This window comes from Lepidochelys olivacea (genome assembly GCF_965140295.1).
Source record: "Lepidochelys olivacea isolate rLepOli2 genome assembly, chromosome: 24".
NCBI lineage: Eukaryota > Metazoa > Chordata > Testudines > Cheloniidae > Lepidochelys > Lepidochelys olivacea.
In genome coordinates this window covers 3,377,733-3,385,730 of record NC_140434.1, presented here as the reverse complement: position 1 = coordinate 3,385,730, position 7,998 = coordinate 3,377,733, and the positions used below count along the sequence as shown (strand labels likewise).

Here is a 7,998-nt window from a genome sequence, read left to right as displayed (position 1 = left end):
GACAAGCACAGGAAAAAGAGGGAGGATTGCAGGAGAGACTGGCTAGGTGAGGAGACAAGGAGAGATACAGAAAGGCTGCTCCAGGTGACTGGAGTTGCAAAGGAGAAGGTTCTCTCACCACCGGCAGCCGGATGGTGCAATGGCTCCGAAAGGAGGCTGATGCTGGAGGACTAGAGGGGAGCAGAGACAGTGAATCTGTCTATTGCAAGTTCCATGGAGGGTTTCAAAAATAAAGCGAACTGGATCCCAAGGGGCTGATTTTCAGCTGGTGTAAATCAACTTAGCTCCCTGGTCTGCAATGGAGCAACAGATTTACATCCTCAGTGAATTTGGCCCAGGTGAATGCTGTCCCTATGCATTATCATCCCACTGCTGATAGGATAGAAAGGTTAGACCTGGCTCTCAATCCCAGAGCAGGAGCAGGCTCCATGGGGATTCTGCTGTGGGCTCAGGGAGGGTTAATCCTGATTCAATCAGCTTCACACTGAGGATCAATTTTCCCCTGTCTGCTTCTGCATAGTGACAAGGAGGGTGAAATTCACCCCGCACAGAGGTCCAACATGAGGCCTGCACTCCAGTTTGATCTTAAATCCCCCCTGCTCAATTCCACAAACAAGCCCCCACTTGTAATACTGGCTCTGTCGGCAGTGGGGCTTGAACCCTGGATCTTAAAGCATGAGTCTCCCAGCCATGTTGCAAGCTCACCAACCTTGCTATGTGGGCCAGTCATCCCTACATGGGGACAGAGTGGCTTGCACATAGGGCTGATTGGAGAAACATCCACCAAACCGTCTTCCATAGGAACGTGCAGTTCTACGCCGTGCAAAGTCAGGTCAATTTTTTGCTGGAATTTCATTTCAGAAGAAAACCGGGGGTGGAAATTCCAATACTGTTGCGACGTCCCATTCTGACAGTTTTTGGAACACAGCGTTTCAGTTCTTCGTTGGGATAGGACTTTTTGTTCTGAATTATTTTAAAATTTTGCATCAGATATTACAATGCCTCTCACATATTTGCGTTCTACTACGGCGTTTGTAGAAAAGCTGAACTCAGCATGAAATGGCATCAAAGCGAAATGTTCCGAGTGCCCCCAAGCAATTGCGATTCGTCATTTCGATTCAGAATGAAGCCATATTTTGAAATCTCTAGTTATACATAGCCCTTGGGCCGGCCCTCTGCGCAGGGGTGAATTTCACCATCAGAGACTAGACCACCCCCCTTCAAGCCCAGAAAATGTCACAACCCTGGGCAGACTCATTCCTGATGTACTTACCCCTCTGACCTGTGAGAAGGGGTAGGGATAGTCTGATAAATGACACAGACTGTTTTTAAAAGGTTCTCATGTTGCATTAACTTGGGAGGCAACATGGTCTAGAAGTCCGAGTGAAGTGACTAAGCATCTGGACTCCTGAAGTCCAGTCTTAGCTCTGCTACTGACTCTCTATGCGACCTTGGGTGAGTCCCTTTGCCTCCCTGGGGGGCTCAGTTCCCCCCAAGCTGTAAAATGGGGATCATGATACTGACATACAGCATGGCTAGAGAACAGCATTTGTAAATTGCTTTGGAAACCTAAGAGAACAACTTAATGTTATTTGTGCAGCGTGAGCTGACTGTGTGCGCCAGCTATAGGAAAGGAGAAAAAAAAAATAATGCCCTGACAATAAAATCCTTGTAGCGAGGCAGTTACCTGATCCTAGAGAAAAATCTAAGCTGACTGGGGAAGCAGCCACAGCTGGGGCCACGCCCCTATCAGGCCACAGCTGTTATAAGGGCTCAGGGAGGAGCTAAGTCAGTCTCTGTCTAGCTGTGGAGAGAGAAGGACCCAGCTGCTGGGGAGAAAAGAGGCCAGGCCAGGCCAGGCCAGGCCAGAGGAGCTGGGGCGCTCCAGCCTGCTAAAACCCCAGGCTGCAGGCCTTGTTGAAGGCCTACAGAGGTCCTGGGGCTGCAGAGATACAGCCTGGGAATAGGCAAAGGCAGCAGGTCCTAGCCCCCTTGCCAATGATGAGTGGCCATGACAGACTGCAGTTTGCCCCAGTGAGTGGGGGCTAGATGACGGGCAGTAGCCAATGAGGCAAGGTGGGTGAGAGGGTTGAGGGTTCCCCTGGTAGGGGAGACCCAGAGCATGGTGGGGTCCTGTTGGGGCCCCAAGGTAAAGGGCACTGGGGTCTGGGAGGGACCCAGGGGCAGGCGAGACACCGGCCAGTTGGAGGTGCTCTGTAGGCTGGAGAGCTAATTCCCAAGACGACCAGCAGGAGGCGCTGTGCCGGTGAGTCTCACTTCGCTACAATCGTCCAAAGAAATTTGTTGAGGTTTTAATTGCTGGGCGCCACGTGAGCGCACTGAAAACCCAGCCTCCCCGCTCCAGCTACGTTCTTTCGCATCCTCCTTTCCACCTTGGCCTTCTTCCCTCTGCAGGTTCTTGTTCTCTCAAGAATCCCTTTCCTCCAGGGAGGCAGGGGCACCTGCAGGCCAGAATGCTGAAGCTAGACCGGTGCTCGGTTTTGTTCTTAGTTCCGACCTGTGGCCAGCTCTTCGGCTGTGGGGCTGCTCCCTGCTGCTCGGGAGGTGCCAAGAGGTGGTGCCCTTTGTGTTTGTGCAATCCCGGGGCTGCCGGGGGAGCGAGGAGGTGGGTGTAAGTGTGAGCCTCATGCTAACGAGACCCTGCGACGGACTCGCCCCCCCCCTGCTGTTGGGCTAGAATAGCACGTCGGCCCCAGGTTCTCCACCACGCCGTGTCGTGCTTGCACGGCACCGTTCTGCACCCGCCAGTGGGCAGGATCGTGTCCTTAGCATCCGGGCTTCTCGGGGAGCGTTGAGTCATAGGTGCTCTTTGCACACAGTTCACACCTCTCCTCCACCTCCTCTGTGTGGGGAGCGAGGTGTCCTTGCTCTTGCAGCCTGAGATAGCCTTGGCTGGTAACCTCAGACACCTTAGACTCTGCTTCTAATGGGCCCGGGGGTTTCCCAGGCCAGGGAGGTGTCCCTTGAACTAGAAAGGGTGGAATCTTTCCTCCCCATTTCTCCTGCTAGCCACTTGCCTCTGGGGAAAAACACACCTGGGATTAGCTCAGCATGCAGAGATGGCCTGGGATTAGGGAGGTGGATTATTGGGTCAAAGAGAGACGGGGCTGCCCCTGATTCTCATTCACACTGAGGCCAGGACACGGGGTCTGCAGCTCACGACATGGGCACAGGAACATGGAACCTGCCAGAGCAGATCAGGCCTGTATCGAGACCCGTATCCCACCCCCAACAGTGGCCCAGCAGCAGCTGCTTCCCAGGAAGGTATCAGAAGCACGGACTGGGCTGAAGTGGGATAATCTGCACTCCCAATTCTTAGTGGTGAGAGGCAGGTTTTTCTTGGTATTTATCCTCGTTGGGAGTGTGGGGGTGGGGGGTCACAGACATGGATGCCCCATGTACCTATCCATGTTGGTTCCACAGCTTCACGGGAAAATGAGTCACCCGCAGGAGACCAGCGGGGATGTCGGTCAGCGCACGAGAGTTATTCCTACCTTGGCAGAGAGTAAAGCGCCTTCAGGAGTTAATGGATTCACCCCTTAGATACACCAGCTTCTCCTAGCATAACCCAGGCCCCCAGCTAGGGCAAAGCCACGCAGATGCGATCGGCCATAGTGAACGGACAGGGCCGGGCTGCGATGCCTACAGAGGGGATTCTGTATTGACGCTGCTGGACGCAGACAGACCCCAGGGCTCTCTCTGGCTCCCAGCCTGTGCTGCCTTTTGTCACCTCATGGGGTCTCCTTAAATCCTAGCCCGGGCTAAGGGAGAAGGAATGGATTGTTGCAATTCCACGGGGAACACAAACTCTGCTGTGCTGTGGGGCCCCTGGCTGGGCAGTGCTGGGCAGGGAGGGCAAGTGTCTGTCTGGCACATTTAACATATCCCCTGCGGAGCAGAACTCTATGGGGGGAGGGCAGTGGGTCAAACACCACCCGTCCTCCCACCAGGGTGGACTCACCAATGCAGGTGTATCGCGCCTTGTCTCTGCAGAGCGCCATGCAGATGGAAAGCGTTAACAGGCTATAAAGGTAAAGCAGGATTGCAAGAAAGGATCTGCCCCTTTAGTTACTCCTGTTTCTGCTGGAGGAACCCACGACCCTCAGCTGCAGACGGTCCATCCGTCTGTAATGGATATAATGAATATAAAAGGAGAGGCTGCTGGACACAGATAGACCTTGTGATTTGCTCCCAGATTCCTAGCCAAGGAGAGCATGTGCCTGCTTGACTGAGTCAATGGATGCCCTGGGTAGGCTCCACTGGTGGGACTCCTGGAGCCCCAGCCCCAGTGTAAAGCGCTGCATTGCTGGTGGGATGAACTTCCAGCAGTTCAAATGCTGTCGGCCTTCCCCCAGGGAGCAGCTGCCCTGGCTGGGGCTGAGATTCCAGTGATGAACCAGAGAAACTCTCCAGCGGGCAGGAGCAGACCCAGAAGCAGGTGGGGCAGATGCTGCAGCAGGGACAGACGGACGCTGACCACACATCAGGCATTCTCTTCCCTGGGCTGATGGGGCTGATTCCTCCAAGCCATTCCCCCTCCATCCAGTCATCTCTGCCTCATTTCACCTGCCTTTCAAACACCCTTCCTTGTCTCTCCTCCCCTTACCTTTCTTTCCTTTTGGCTAATCCCTTCCCACTTTAACCTTAGTCAGAGAATTTTTAAAAAAATACATCCCCACCAAAAAAACCCCCCCACAAACCCCCCCCCCCAACCGTGGCACTAACAAGCTGTTTGCGAACCGTCATTTGCACGTGTTATGTCCCTTTTATATCCTAGACCAGCTGGTGCTGACTCAAAGGTTCTGTTTTTTTGGAGGGAGTCTTTGGTTGCCTCTTTAGATTAATAGTTTTTAATGCCAGAAGGGCTTGTTCTGACCTCTTGCACAGCACAGGCCAGAGACAGGGGCAGCGAGTTATTTGGGCCCATGGTGCCTGGGCTCCAGCAATATTCAGGGCCTGGGGGCCCGGCTCCACCAGTGTATGGGGCCGGGTCTCCCGCTGCACTCAGCTCTGCTGGCTCCTGGCATCAAATGCTGCTGCAGGGTCCTAGTGCCAGGGCAGGCTGACCCTGACCCTGCTCTTCCGCCTTGGACCCTTCTCTTTTCCAGCAGGACCCTCCACCAGCACATGGCGCCCCCCCCCCCTCCGCCCACAGTCACTGCTCCTGCCCCATGCTGGGCAAGGGGTAGCCCCATCCCTCGCCCCAGTGAGGCTACAATGAGGGGCAGCAGCAGGGGAGCAGGCCACGTGTGATGGCAGCTCCCGGTCCCACGCGGCACCCGCCGCAGGGGAGGCGAGGGGGCTTCCTGGATCTGAGAGGGGCCCTAGGAGCGTGTCCAGTGACAGTGGTGTGAGGTGAGTGTGCCGCTGTTGGGGGCGGGGGGAGGGAGGATGGCTGTGGGGAGTCCTCCTCTCTGGCCCCAGCCCCAAGGCAGCCTGCCTGCACCCCAACTCCTCATCCCCATGGAGGAGGTCTGGATTCAGGTCTGCACCAGGGATGGGTAACGCCCCATGATTTCCTCTTGTATCTAATGGCTACTGCCCTTACCTCTGCTGGAGGCTGTCTGAAGATTCAGGCTGGCATCATCACTATGTCAGTTATACTCAGATCATGTTTTTCTTCACAACCACAAATGCTTTTTTTGTAATGAAAGTAAAGATTCTGACTCCATCACATGCGTCTGAGAAGTGGGGGCCCTAGGCAAGTGCCTATTGTGTCTGTCTTAATCCAAGTTTCCCTTGTAACTTTAAAAATAAAAAAACACCCAATAGTCTGTGATAAAGCCCCAGCTCCTGGAGACAGATTATAATGCAAGAATTTCAGCTTTCATTTAAAAAAGAAATTAAGTTTCTAGCCCTCCTGGTTGCTGAGAAATGTCGGAAAACTGATCTTGAAAGACTAAATAAACCAGAAGGCAAATAAAAAGCCCCAGATGAGGTGTAAATACTGGGATATCCCCCTGCTTCTTTAAGGGGGAAAGGGCCCCCTGTATCTGCCTATGGGTGTGTGGGAAGGCAGAACGAAGGAGCCCATGCTCTATTTCTAGGGTGGGGCAACAGGGTAACGTGACTGGACTTTTACAAGAAATTGCAGAGGAAGTAAGACGGTTATCATAGTTGAACACCATACCTAAAAACTGAACTCAAACTGGAGAAAATGAGATTACCTTGGTTTTGGGGGTTTGCAGTCCTCGTTTGCCGTGAAGCTGGTAAGTTCTGCTTTTAAGTGATGTTTAATTATATTTATTTGACATATATGTTTGGACAAATGTAGGACTGGTAAAACGTATTGGACTGAAGGCTCTCAGCATGACGGTCCCTGCCACGCAGCAAGGACAGCACTGGGAGTTGCAAGTTTCATTCACCCTGCCCTGCTAATGGACATGATCCTGTTTCCCTTGAAGGCAGCCCATTGTCTTCGATAGTGCAGGATTGAGGCTTGTGTCTCCATTTACTACACTGGTATTCAGTGGATCCAGCCCAAAGTCTACATATACCTATTTTATGTACTGGTTTCAGAGTAACAGCCGTGTTAATCTGTATTTGCAAAAAGAAAAGGAGGACTTGTGGCACCTTAGAGACTAACCAATTTATTTGAGCCTAAGCTTTCGTGAGCTACAGCTCACTTCATCGGATGCATACTGTGGAAAGTATCCAAGATCTTTTTATACACACAAAGCATGAAAAAATGGGTATTTACCACCACAAAAGGATTTCTCTCCCCCCACCCCATCGATCATTCTCCAAGCATGGGGGGCTACAGCCGGCAGCATGGACTTCCTGTCCATCACCTTGAGCAGTTTATGCCACGTGTAGGGCAATAATTGGAGCCACAAAGTCCTGGCAAGGATTGGGCCACCAGTCACATGTGATCCATAATTTATGGAACCAACAAAATCAGCCATTCTATCCATAACATGTTTTAGTTCTGGAAACTTGGAAACTGCAAAAATAAATATTGAAAATTGGTTCTAGGTCTGTCGCCCTCCTAACAAAAATGCTGGAAGTGAGTACTAATCTTTTAAGTATCTTAATATGGAGGTTACTGTTTTTGATTGTGAATTTCTAAAGGAGAAGAAAATTGGGTCCCTTGAGTCCTATGTGTTAACTCTGAAAATTAAGAGGCTGCTGTTTGTTTCAAACTATTAATATAAATGCTGTCATTACTCAGGAGCGGATTCTCTAAATGCAGTTTCCCATATCATGGTTTGTTAAGTTTAATTCTCCAGTGGCTCAGCGATGTAACTAGCCGTTTAAATTGTTCCAAACTAATGCATGCCTGAGCACCCTAGCTGCTACTCCTACCTGGCTAGTGTGTCTCCCACTTTTGTGCTTGGGCCAGTCACTTCCAGACCCTTCGGCAGAAAGAAGCCCCGGCCTGTACCACCTTGGCCCACAGCAAACTCTGCTGCTGATGGGCCCGTAGTCCTGGGATGGTCCAGTGGAAGATGGAATATCCTAAGGCCGAGGCTGAAGGAAGTCTTTAGAATGCAGCATACAAAACAGCAATTATCACCCTAAGAGAATATTCTATCCCAAGGATGCAGAATCCTCCAGCCAAGTTTAAGCCACTCCAGGGGTGTTGTGGGGGGGCATTAATGGGGTGTGGTGCTGAACAGCGGAGTTCCTGTCTGACTCCTTGGCTCCCCATTGTGCACCTGTCCCAGTCCTGCTTCAGAATCCAGTACTTTGCCTCAATGAGCAGCCCCACTCCCTGATTCCATGTCCCCACCTATCTCTATCTTATGCTCCTTACCCCGATCCACCATTTTCTCTTGCATTTACATGTTAATTCACATGAACTGGGGATTGGAGGAAACTTTTCACTTGGGAGCTGGGGTAGGGGGAGTGCTGGTGGCATGGAATTAGGGAGTTGGCTTCCCGGGAGCTAGAGAGCAAGAGACAGGGTATCAACAGAAAGGTCCACTAGTTCTCCCCAGATCGACCCCCAGACCTGCCCACTGTCTTAATCCATGG

The 7,998-nt window shown here is 52.0% G+C and overlaps 1 pseudogene across 1 annotated transcript in view; it reads left to right on the top strand.

Moving 5' to 3' along the window:
• Positions 1–6,145: 6,145 nt before the first annotated feature.
• LOC311512804 (SLAM family member 9-like) overlaps positions 6,146–7,998 on the top strand; it is a 42,671-nt pseudogene continuing 40,818 nt past the window's right edge. The window contains exon 1 of the transcript XR_014714633.1: positions 6,146–6,230. The product of XR_014714633.1 is annotated as an SLAM family member 9-like (transcript). The remainder of the gene's footprint in view (positions 6,231–7,998) is intronic.